The following is an 8,088-nucleotide window of genomic DNA, read 5'->3' as shown; positions in this document are numbered from 1 at the left end:
TAAAGGAAAGTTCATAAGACTTTTCAGCACCTTCATTCCAGGAGAACATATAAGCACTTGAGCAACGTATTTTAAATTGCAATTCTACAGGAACCACAAGCTATCGGAAACAGAAATTTATTTCACAGGCAGCTTTTCAGGGTTGTACCTCTTTCAAATGGCAGAGCACACCTACTTACTTATTTAGCATAAAGAAGCTAAAGGAAGGAAGACTCCAATTTCTCTATTCTGTTATAATTCATTACATTTTATTACCTAGTTCATCTGCCTTCTGACTATGTCCCATAATCCTGATACCTTAACATTCTTCTATTCCTTTGCTGTTCGTTTAGAAACGGAGCAGCCAAGGATGATTAGCTTAATCTCGATTTAGAAGAGTTGGTGGATTTTTTGCAGGACCCTTTTGGGGAGCACTAGTGATGACCCCCATGGGGATTTCTGCACTTCCTGAACCTCTTTGTTGAAGTTGGTATAATTAGGGGGCCATAGCATGGAGCGTCCAAGCTGGGACACTTTCAAAAAGGAGCGTCACTGGTAATTACTTGACAATAATGTGTGTAAACGGGGTCTGTCCTGGACAAACAGGGACATACGTCATCCTAGTCATAACCACACTGGAATGGACAAAGGAGAGCCACCAGAAGAACGCAGGTAACTGAAATCGTGGTGCATGAGGAATGCAGACAGAGGCCGTGCCCATGTGGTTGGAGACATGGGGGCCGAGGTGCAATGACCATGAGGCAGGGCTTCATGCACTGGATGAGCAACCGAGCTGGATGACCTCCATGAGCCTGATTCCTGTCACTGATGGAAAAGCACTGCCCCATCAAGGTTGTGATTGTGGGTGGTATGCGAGAGTCTCTGCTTTGTGGTGCGAGACTGTGTGACGGTGTGAGGGGCCGTGGCAGAAGTGGATTTGGTCAACGCCCCTCCTTCTTTGCACGCTTTCTGGATACTGCTGTATTTTTTTATGGGGATGCTGATTTTTTTATAGAGTGTGCTTACTGCTTGCCTTTCTTGAGTAGGCATAGAATCTGTTATTATTTCTAGAGGGTTCAACATGACTTGTCTTTCCTGAGTCGTAAGTGTTTATAAAGTTATACCCATGGGTCATGAGCACATGTCTGCTGGTGAGATGAGATTCACAAAGGGGGAAATGGAGGGAACAGAGGGCCCCAGAAGGTGCTGGGAGAAGAAATGGATCGTATACAGTGAGATAGAAGCAGAAAGGTCTCAGGAACCCACGTACCTAAATATGTAGCAATGACGTCCTCACCCTTTCCTTATCACATCTTTGCCTACTGGTCTTCCATGATAGCATTACTGTAATCACCGCCACCAGTAAAATGGATAGTATACACCTACCTAATGTTCTTTCATTCATCAACAATACACATTTATGGATCCCTACTCTGTGCCATGCTAGATGCTAGGTGTAGAATGGGGGGCAGGACAGGCAGGCTCAAAGCCTTCATTGGGGACGAGAACAACTATAAACCAACACAAACAGTGGAATTAAAGTCAGAAGGTGACGGATGTGTGCCGTGCAACCGAAAAGTTCAATCCATGTTTATTGAGGGTTTACTCTATGTCTAGCATTGATTTACATGCTCTATGGGTATTAGTCGATCTAATCCCCTCAGCACTTGGATGCTGCTAGTGACAATATTATCATCCCCATTTTATAGGTGAGAAGACCAAGGCACAGAAAGGAAGGTGAGGTCACTGTCCAGGGCCACGTGCCAGTAAGTGGTAAAACTAAAATTTAAATACAGACCATCTAATTGTGAAGCCACATCCTATGCATTTCGTAACATGGATTTCTGCAGGGCTACGTGCACCAGAGGTCCATATAAGGGTGTCAGGTGCTGGGTGGACTAAGGCTGGGATGAAGAGCCTGTGTTGAGTAGAGCGGTCAAGGAAGACCTCTCAGAGCTCTGAAATGCCTTCAGTTAAAACCCAAGTAGGGCACCTGGGTGGCTCAGTTGGTTAAGCGACTGCCTTCGGCTCAGGTCATGATCCCAGAATGCCGGGATCAAGTCCTGCATCGGGCTCCCAGCTCCACGGGGAGTCTGCTTCTCCCTCTGACCTTCTCCCCTCTCATGCTCTCCCTCTCTCTCTCAATTAAATAAATAAAATATTTAGTTAAAAAAAAAAAAACCCAAGTAATGAGAAGTCAAGTCTCATCATCAGATATGTAGAAACTGAGGGTAGAATTTTCCAAGCCCAGAAATCAGCTAGTACAAGGATCTGAAGGCAGAAATGAGCTTGAGTTTTTCGAGTGACAGGAAGGGAACAGTGGGGTGGTCACGATGGTCATGAACAAGGAATCCCAATGTAAAGCAGAAAAATCTGGTTTACTATCAGAATCAGTTTCTTGGTCTATAAAAAGGAAATGACACCCCCAACCTTACCCACTTGTTATAGAACGAAAGCAATAGCATTGTCACAATCGCGGCTATAAATACCACATCCACAGTAAACAGAGCCTGGCTCTCTTGCCTTTTCCCATAAGAACATGTCCGTGTTACGGGTTAATTTTGAACTGAGCAGCTACTGTCTACCACGCACAGCGCACACACCATCCCAGTCATCACATCTGGCCTGGAAGGGACCTACCACCCCCATTCTGTTGATGAGAAACTCAAGCTCTCAGGGGGTAATACCACCGACCTCAGCTGTGGTTCTAACCCAGTCCTGCCTGACTTCAAAGCACAAGGCGTCTCTTCTACCCTCCTTTGTCAGTTGCAAACGCATCCGAAGCCGGCAGGGAAGGGTGTCTGGTCTCTATTAGAGTATCGCCTACAGACGCAGACGCGGTGCAACAAATCTTTCGGCGGGTGCTCTGATGAAGACGATGATGGCTTTGAAGCGATGACGATGATGTAGAACAGACGGACGCCTTCAGCTGCGCTCCTGTCCTCGTGTGTCCAAACGCGCCTGACAAAAGGACGCTCTTCCTCTGCTCGGAGGCTGTGCGGGCTTGGCCTGAGAGAATCAAGAATAAAGCTGATTGCAAACTTGGTGCCTAACAGAGAAAATAAAGACATCATTTACTGACTGATTTGGACTAAGAAAAGATGTATTTACTTGCAGTTTATTATGTTGAATGTGACAGGCATACATTTGCGCTTTTTATTGAATGATGACTTACTACATACAGGAATTGGTGCAATTTGTAATGCAGATTATGTTTTTAAACAAAAAAGGGTGCAAATACACTGATGACTGTCACATGACTTGCTCTGCACTTCTCAAAAAGTGGCTTGAGCGTGGGCGGGACGACAAATATACCCTCAATGCACAAATGTAATTTCCAAAGAAGATGATTCTGGGCAGCTTCCAAGTCAGTCGGGCAGATTTAGACAGAAGAAATCCATAGCTAAGAAAAGCTAAGTGTCTTAAAATAGCAGGAACTGGAGTAGGATCATTTGAATCACTCCCATTAACTGCTGAGATGCCTCCAGACAGAGCAAGAAGAGCCCCGGCTCAAATCAGGCTGCGGGAGGAAAGCACGTGTTGAATCTCGGGAAGATTCCCGAACTGAAGCACCCGGGAGTCACATTTTGCTTCCCAGGATGGGAGGTGAGGGCAGGAGGGGAGACGAGGGGATCTCTGCTCTTCGGTGAAATGTAATCAAAGGCGAGTGGAGCCCACGGCTTATTTTTCTGAGTAATGAGATTTGTGACCTCATCAGCTTCTAGGCACTGAGCCAAATCTTGTCTCATGATCTGTGATCCGTTTGTGCATCCTCGAGGTGGTGGACGTGGGCTTTCCACTTCAAGTGCATTTGTGAACTTACCCTGGGCAGGATTCAGTCTATTTTCCTCCCCATAATCAACCATCGTGTTCATTTCCCTCAACATGCCACGGTGCAAACAATCTGAGGTTCTTTTTGATGGAGGCAAGTCCCATTCATCGCTTGTCTTCATTGGACAGTTTGGGCTGCGTCGCCGACTTTATCCGGAATCCACCCATTAAGAATGAGCGTTCATTCATGCTAATAACTTTCATTTCAGCGGCTCGTGAGTAATAGTCGAGAGAATGTATGACTAAAGGTGCAACCCATGCAAAGATTTGAAAATAAGTGGAAACTTTTTTTTTTTTTTTAATTTCAAGACTTTTACTTGCCTTGAGGGGAAGGCAAAGCAGGGCATGACATAATTCTCAAATTGTGTTTCACGGCTTTCTCATCGTTTAAAATTGGAGCTTTTTTTGTGTAACAGACATGCTGTAGCTTGCACAACATGACATGTCAAAATGGTTTCTTCTCTCAGAATCTTGGAGCTTCCCAATGCAGTTCTGCAATGGAGATTTGGACACCCATCTCCCCCACTTGGTAATTTACCTCCAGGCAATTTTCCCTCCCCATGATGGGCAAACCCTGTAGCTCACACATGCTGGAAAGCCATGCCCCTCCTGTGAGAGCAAATGCAACGCCCCCGTCTACATTTCAAAGAAAAGTTCAGCTTGCCAGCTCTCGTCAAAAGTTAACACAGACAGCAATCCCATTTAAGACTGGTCGCAGCAGCATTGGAAGCTGGAGCAATTTGGGTCTACACTGCAGATCCCCTGCTCCCAGCAAATGCATGAGGCAAAGGCTTGCAGGGCCAGCAGGGGCTGGCGCCTTCGTCTCCTAGGTGGTCAGGCCTCGGGTCTGTTTTTAGGCAGCGATCACGGATTTCCTTGCCTTGCCTTCCACAGATCTGCTTTTTCCTCCCCTGATTACCGAAAGGAGGCCCTTTGTGCTAATGAAGATCAGTGGGGGTGGGGGAAGGCCTCTTTGTTCTCAAAGACTCCGGACTCCTGAGTGCTACTGCTCCCCCTCACCTTAGAAGCTGGCGTTAGGTTTGATCAATGGTATTTGGCTTATTTTGTTGTGTTTCAATTTCCAGGCAGGAAGGGAAGTAGGCAAAAGGGAACAGCAAAAACCTACACCCCCTGCCCCCTCCAGCCACCCATGCTGACCACTCCTCAACCCCACCGTAGCCCCAGATCCATGCAGGCTAAATCTCGGGGGCTGGCAGGCTGGCGGGGTGGGCGGCAGTGAGGAGGAAGAGAAGAGGGCAGAGAAGGTCCCTCTTGTCCTTGTCCAGAAGTAAAGAAGTGGCATCAGGTCGAGTTCCATTCCTCCTCCGGCATGAACGCTATTTTGGTCGTGCTCTTGTATAACCTACATTGGTTGACTACGGCTGCCATGACAAAGGAGCACCCAGTGGGGGGCTTACACAGCAGAAATGGATTGTCTTATTGTGTTGGAACTGGAAGTGTCAGTAAGGCTGGGTCTGAGGGCGGTGAAGGAGAATCTGCCCAAACCCCTGTCCTAGTTTTTGGTGGTTTGTTGGCTATCTTTGGTCGTCCCTGGCTTGTAGACACATCAGCCAAAATCTGCCTTCATTTTCATGTGGGGTTCTCCCTGTGTGTGCGTGACCGGGTCCAGATTTCCCCTTTTTATGAGAACACTAGTTGTATTCCATGAGGACCCACCCCAGTGACCTCATTTTAACTCGATTATCTCTGTAACGACTTTTTCTGAGTCAGGTCACATTTGATGAGGTATTGGGGGTTAGGACTCCAACAGATCTTTTGTTGGTGGGGAGCATAGCTCAACCCAGACCAGGGCCAGGGTTTAATGTCTTTTCTGATTCCAGTATCCGCGCATGTGCAACCTCTAGCCCGTTACTGGTCATGCTTTTTCCAAATCTGCTGTTGCTGCTTGTGTCCCTGGAGTGCGATTATGGATGTTCTTGACATTCTCTGAATCCGGGATGACACTGGAAAGTGCAAAGCTTTCCTTGCTCCCAGCTTTGAACTCTGCAGGCTGCTCACTAAAGAGAAGTGACTATTTACTTGACACAAGTCTTGAGGGCCAGGACCCATAAGGGAAGGAGGGAGATACTCAGCTGATGTTGGTTTTGAGTTTCCCACGGTAGCTACCTTATCTTCAGGGACAGAAGCCTCCTTCACTCCCAGATCTGCCACACATACCTATACACACCCTTTCAACCTGTATTTGAGGGGGATGTGTGAGTCAGTCAGTCAATCAATGTCTGTCCTGGGATCAGAGCTCACTTCCTGTGTCTCAGGTTTGCAGGTGGAACTCTTCCCTGCGACGTTCTAGATTCTGGACCCAGCCAGCTTGCCTCAAAGTTGAGCGGATGCTCTAGGCCAGCTGTATTTTCTCTCTGGGTCACAAGGGCCTACTAGATCCTTTCACACATATTTTTTTCTTCTGGAATTGATTCTTTTCCTGCATGGGTTTAACCAGGTCCTACCTACAAGTGGGCTCTGTGTCCTGTCCCCATTTTTTTTAAGTAGACCCCACACCCAGTATGAAGCCCAATGCAGGCCTTGAACTCATGACCCTGAGATCAAGATCTGAGCTGAGATCAAAGTTGGACACTCAACTGAGGGAGCCACCCAGGCGCCCCTGTTCCCATTTTAATTCCGCACGTTGGCATTCTCTCCAGTCATTCTATCCCTCAGAGAGCCTATGGGGTAGGGGAGGTGGCCAGGAATGGTTGTCTTGCCTTTCTCACAGGATACCTGGCCAGAATGTGTGGCCCTCACAGTAGCCCTCTTGAATTATTGGCTACTTCCATTTTACAAATGAAGGGACAATGGTGAGGTTCAGTGAGGATGCAGAGTCAGGAAGAGATACATCTAAGATGTGAATGTAGGATTCCTGATTCAGAATCCAGTGTTTTGGCTGATATCCTGGGAGTAATGTCCATGAAAACGTGACACTCAGAGCTCCTGCTGTAGGAAGCATACCGGACTGATGGTCGCAAGCGCTGGCTCCATGTTGACCTTGCGTTCATGCTCACACATGCTTCCCCTGGGTCACTCCAGGCAATGACCCAGCTCACCAGAGTCCTGAAGTAGCCTAGTGAGAGATGGGGTGGGGTAGGGGGGGTGATCCTTCTGGCTACTTTAGCTTGCAGACTCCAGAGCTGCCTGACCAAGATTTTCTTAGAACGGTACTGCACACAGCCTGAGCTTCTCCTCAGCCAGCTCGTCTACCTTTCTCCTCTCCTTCAGAGAGTTCAGCCCTGTATCGTGTTTTGCAGACTTTCCCTGCCTCCCTTAGCTCTTGCTTCTTTTTCCCACACAGACATTAAGCCCAATAAACCTCTTGCATGTCTCATTTTGTCTTGTGAGCTACTCCTCAGAGGTCCTAAACGAACATGCCAGGCCTCCCCACTCCCCTTGTGAAATGATGAGTTCTGATGTCAATACATAACCTGTAAGAATATCTTTCATGGACTCCATGTTTTCAAGGCTTACATGAGGAGGGAGAAGGGAGGAGGAATAAAAATGTCAAAGAATGAAAGCAGTAAGGGGGAGGGAGGCTGAATGTCTCTATACCGTGGTCCTTGCCTCCAAGATAGGACTACTGTACATGGAACACTAGGGAGATACAAGACAGCTGTATCATGACCAAATTATCAACAGCCAGCTTACAAGTGGAATACTGTGAGTACTACAGAAATCAAAAGATAACTGTTAAGAACCCTGGAGTCTTCAAGAAAGATAAGTTGTCATGGAAAAGAGAGAATGCTGGAAAGTGGGCTTTGAGGGCTGAGTACGATCTTTATAATTGCCACATATGTGGAGGGCATCCCACATGGGGGAAACATTGTGTGTGGAGCCAACACGACCATCCTGGGAAACAGATGAGCTGCATGAATTTCGGCATTTTTTTTTTAAGGTTAATACGCCTCTCTGGGCCCAAGTTTTCTCATGTATAAAATGAGAGATAATAATATTATCTGCTTCCCAGGGCTTTTATATGGGTTAAAGAGTTAATATTTTTAAAGCATTTAGAACAGCTCTTGGGAAGAACACATACAATTTAAGTGTTTGTTAAATAAATTGGTGGAGATGAATTCAACACGATTCCAAACTTTAAAATGTGAGTGATTGAAAGGGTGTTGGTGCCATTGACAAAGACAGAAGAAAGAACAGATGTGGCTTGGTTGGCTACAGGACACAGAATTTTTGGGTAAGACTGGATGGGGGAAGGAGATCTGAAGTGAAACTGTTGACAAAGGTAAGCTCTGGGATCCAGATTTCAGATTCATTGAT

Source organism: Enhydra lutris, unplaced genomic scaffold, assembly GCF_002288905.1.
Source record: "Enhydra lutris kenyoni isolate GAN:26980312 unplaced genomic scaffold, ASM228890v2 scaffoldscaffold48, whole genome shotgun sequence".
Taxonomy (NCBI): domain Eukaryota; kingdom Metazoa; phylum Chordata; class Mammalia; order Carnivora; family Mustelidae; genus Enhydra; species Enhydra lutris.
This window is presented reverse-complemented; position numbering follows the sequence as displayed.